General features: G+C 40.4%; 1 pseudogene; it reads right to left on the bottom strand.

The window, feature by feature from the left end:
* Nucleotides 1-788: 788 nt before the first annotated feature.
* On the bottom strand, nucleotides 789-912 carry LOC131515639 (U2 spliceosomal RNA; annotated as a pseudogene).
* Between the last annotated feature and the right edge of the window lie 4,083 nt (nucleotides 913-4,995).

Raw genomic sequence — 4,995 nt, 5'->3', positions numbered from 1 at the left:
TGCCATCAAAAAGTTGCCAGCTTTGACATTCCTAGGACAAAAAAATGCTTCCAAAAGGGCATAACTCCACAAGCCTTCACAATCTGGAGGACTAATTCACTTCATCGCCTTCATCAAATATTTAGGAATAGTACAATGTTCACTGGGATAAAACTAATGGAGAAAACAGGGAATGTTCTGATGCCTTTGTGCAAATTAAGCATTTTATTTTAACTTTAGAATTTTGCACAAAAGCACCAAAAACTTCTTTTGAATTTAAGAAACTGACAGTTGACCGACTGGATTGCTCTAAAGCTATTGTGCCTAAGTTATATAACTGTCCATAGAGACTATAAAATTTCAGACATTATACCTGGAAAAAATACATTTGTTACAACCTGGATTTTCGCTGAAATATTTGAACTCTCAACTAATATTGCGGGATCTGGAGCCTGACTGTATTTGACGCCCAGCTATCCCACTTAACAAGAATGTGTCTTTGAACAGATAAATTGTTTTTGCTCTTATACAATGGCAATTATCCCCACATTATAGTGCAGCGAGGCTTAAGGAGTCTTACATATGATAATCCATATACCGCAGGGCCTGACAAATAAAGTGTACACCGTGCCTTTTAATTAGTATTACACAACACCTTTAATTAGTATTACATGAACAGAATTAAATTAAAATGCAAATAACAAACTATTTGTATTAGTTTGAGGATGAGCAGGCGTGTTGCACCAGTGAGTCGCTGAGGCTTTTGGGTTTGTCTTTTGAGCTCAAATCTGTTTTCCTACTTCTTCAACATTGGGTAAATAATTGAGTGAACGTGGGCGAATTATTTAATTGCTGAATTCTTCAGTTTCTCCCTCTGTCAGCTGATAAGAACAGATACTACACTTGATCTTGGCCAAAAGGCCGAGAAACGATGTCAGCTGAGGTTGAAAAACATAGCCCAACTTAGAGGAATGTAAGAAATAAATGTGAAAAACCATGAAAGGTCCTTTTATCACAACATTACTTTTTCCAAAAGTCAAAAGGGATAGTGTATATACATCGTTAGAAAAGTGTTTTTAAACCTAAGTACAAAAATATGTATTTGATCATTATGTTGTAGTCATTCCCAAGATAACTAAGATCTAGCATTTGATAATATGTGAAGCCAGACTCAAAACACCAGTATTTAGAAATATTATGGAAAATTACTATATGCTTCAAGAAACGCTTAAATATCAAGTATAAAAAGGATGGTAAGTGGCGCCTGGCTGGCTTAGTCAGTAAAGCATGAGACTCTTGATCTCAGGGTCTTGAGTGGAGAGATAACTTTTTTAAAAAAAAGAATGTTAATACTTTATATCTAATAGCTGGAATATTTTGCATGGCTTATATCAGATGTAGTAAAATGCATACAGAATAAAAGCTTTATTAAATACCTTATAAGAAACAATTAAATCAACAATTAAAAACAACTCTGCATTGTTCAGCATTTTCTTTTTTTTTTTTTCCAACGTTTTTTATTTTTTTATTTTTGGGACAGAGAGAGACAGAGCTGAACGGGGGAGGGGCAGAGAGAGAGGGAGACACAGAATCGGAAACAGGCTCCAGGCTCCGAGCCATCAGCCCAGAGCCTGACGCGGGGCTCGAACTCACGGACCGCGAGATCGTGACCTGGCTGAAGTCGGACGCTTAACCGACTGCGCCACCCAGGCGCCCCAGCATTTTCGATAGTTACAGGATGGGGATGAGACAATACACACAGTTGAAATAAACTATATGTGATTTGGGAAAGGAGTTTAAAGCACACACACACACAACAGAATAGAGCTGGGAACACAGAGCAGGAGCAAATGTAACTTCCTAAGAGTTTTTCTTTGGTTAGGCTGGGTACTGTTAAAGTAGAGAAAGAAGCCAGGAAATCACATTTCTATTTCACTACTCATCTTTTTAGCAGAGAAACACTCTTTCAATACCCAGGAAAATATGTACATGCCACCTCTCCTGCCTCCATTTCAAAAAAAGTTCATGAACATGGAGCTGAGTTTATCCATGCTGCTGAGCATCTCCAGGCTGCATATCCATGCTGCTGAGCATGGATGCTGCTGAGCATCTCCACATGGCCCTAGCCCAGGAAGAAAGAAGCAGCACCAGGGGGCAAGGGTCCCCAAAGTGGCTTTCTCCATGCATCTTAAATACAATAGCAGTTTTGGGTTTGTTTGTTTGTTTTTTAATTGTGGATACCAAGAGACTTAACAATTTTTTTAAAAAAATTTATAATGTTTATTTATTTTTGAGAGAGAGAAAGAGAAAGAGAGAGCGGGAGAGTGAGCATGAGCAGGGGAGGGGCAGAGAGAGAGAGAGAGAGAGACAGAATCTGAAGCAGGCTCCAGACTCTGAGCTGTCAGCACAGAGCCCAACACGGGCTCGAACTCACGAGCCATGAGATCATGATCTGAGCTGCAGTCAGTAGCTTAACCAACTGAGCCACCCACGTGCCCCACAAATTTTAAAAAAGCCATTCCATAGGGTGCCTGGGTGGCTCAGTCATTAAGCATCTGACTTCGGTTCAGGTTATGATCTCTCTCTGCCCCTTGCTCACTTGCACCCTGTGTCTCTCTCTCTCAAAAGAAAGAAAGAGAGAAAGAGAGAAAGAAAAAGAGAAAGAAAGAAAGAAAGAAAGAAAGAAAGAAAGAAAGAAAGAAAGAAAGAAAGAAAGAAAGAAAGAAAGAAAGAAAGGAAGGAAGGAAGGAAGGAACTCATTCCATAGCTCACTTATTCAACAATAACAGGCTGGGAAGATGCATGCACATGGGTCTAAGATCAAGCTTCTTTGGCTTTCCACACTCATTTTCAGAGGCCCACATGTTCTGAGTAACAACGGATTTTCCCCAGAGTTTCACAACTGCACCCTGGGGTTCGAGTAGCAATGGGAACACTGTCAGTAAACTTGTCCCCTACCCAGTGGAGGCCCAAATTGAAGCTGGGAAGTCCTCTCTAGATATACCACTTACAACACCTGCATGTTCATGACTATGAGCCTGCAGTCAGGAGTGGGTCTGCCCCCACTAGAACTCCAAATCCATCTTTCCCAACCTCTTCAACTGCATCACCAGGACTAGGGCATCACTTAAGGTTTCTTCCTGCCCAACCGCACCCAAATCGCAACCTGGCCAGCCGTCGCACTAATCCCTTCAAATTTTTAGGTCTTTTTATACATTTATTCACCCCCAAGAAGTCCCAGATGCAGGGGACAAGTCTCACTCACTGTATGCTAGCCTCTTCATCCACTTCTCCCACCCCTTGGCTACCCCCAAATCCCTTCTACTGGGCCCTCTGAAACACATTAGAGAAATACCTGTTACCCTCCACCTCTTTTCAGAATGTTCTCTCCACACTTGTCTCCAGAAGACCTCATTCCTCCTTGAGGCCCCTAACTCCCCTACATCTTTCACCAGTGGTGTTTGTTGTTGCTACAACAGTGAAGTAGACATCTTCACTGTTCATTGTTGCTCTCAGGCTATTCTTCCTCCCTACTTCCTAAAAAAAAAAAAGCCTGCTTTAAATCTCATAGCATTCATTTACATCATCCACAATCTATCATTTTTGCTGCATGTGTTTCCCTCACATTTTTATGTCTCTCCCTTATATTTTTCCATGACTTAGCTTGTAGCTCATTATCAATCTCCAACATTGCTCCTCGTATATTCTTGTGGGTTCAAGGTTTATGCTGTTGCCTCTTTTCCACCTTAGTCTTTCATTTCCATCAATTCCTCTCCTACAATGATCTTGTCTTCTACACTTCCACAATTACCTGCCATGGTCACACCCCAGTTCTCGTCAATGCCAATAACATCAATTTCTTTGTCATCTCAGTTTATAACTCACATTCACTGACCCCCAGTTTCTATCATTCTATCTCATTTCCTGTAATAATACAGATTCCAAAATACTTAGAACACACTGGGATCTCTAATCCATCGATTTTGTAACTTTTCACCATCCCCATATCTTCATACCTTCTCTCTCCTTTTTATTTAGCTTGAATTCCATGGTTTAAAATAATCAGCACCTTGCTTATACCCTTGAATTCCCCCCCCCCTTCACACTTTATTGTACTTTCTTGGCAAAAGCATAACCCTTGTTAAATTCAGTTCTATACTTATTCTGGTCCTACATCCACAGTTAAGAGAAAAATCTCTCAATTGTGCTGACTCTTCTCATTTTAATTTCATGACTGTGAATCTCAAGTGCACATTTAATGCTGCACATTCACAATATGTCCTTAATCAACCTATGTGATCACTTTCTACTTCATTAGCCTATTTACTCTTCCTCTCCCCAGTTGACTATATCATACCTTTTTTATTCTGTTCTTAAATCTCTAACAGTCTCACCCCAAAATTCACTCTGAGCCAATCATGCTCCTTCACATTTCTTGACAAAATTTAAGCATCAGAAGAGAACCTCCATAGACCTCCAACACCAGCTACACCCACCTACCTCCCCTACCATCTATCTGCACTCACATAATCTGCCTCCCTACCCGGCATCACAGATATAAACTATCCTTTCATCTCCCCAAACTCCATCCCTATTTGTTCTATTTGTTCTCCAGATCCTACCTTTACTTACTTTCCTGTGGCAGTTTTTTACTCTTCTCTATTATGCCATATACCATTGTGTGTGTGTCTCTCTCTCTGTCTCGCTCTTTCTCTCACCCTCCCTCTCTCTCCCCCTCACCTCTGCCCTTCTCCCTCCCCTCTCTCTCCCTTTCTCTTTCTCTCATCAATATAATATTATGCTAATATGTCTATCAATTTAAAATACCTTTTCATGACTGCACCAGTTCTCCAGTATTTATTGTCCCATTTCCTTCATGCACTTTGCAGCAAAACTCTTCAAAAATGTTGTCTATACTTCCTTTTCTAATTCCCCCTGCCCAATTCTACCTCAGGCTTACTCCATTGTTGATTTTGCTCCAACTCTTCACCAAATTTGTTTCTTGTCGAGATTAAA

The sequence above is a fragment of the Neofelis nebulosa genome, chromosome 6 (genome assembly GCF_028018385.1).
Source record: "Neofelis nebulosa isolate mNeoNeb1 chromosome 6, mNeoNeb1.pri, whole genome shotgun sequence".
NCBI lineage: Eukaryota > Metazoa > Chordata > Mammalia > Carnivora > Felidae > Neofelis > Neofelis nebulosa.
The sequence above is the reverse complement of the archived record's forward strand: the minus strand, read 5'-3'. Positions and strand labels throughout refer to the sequence as shown.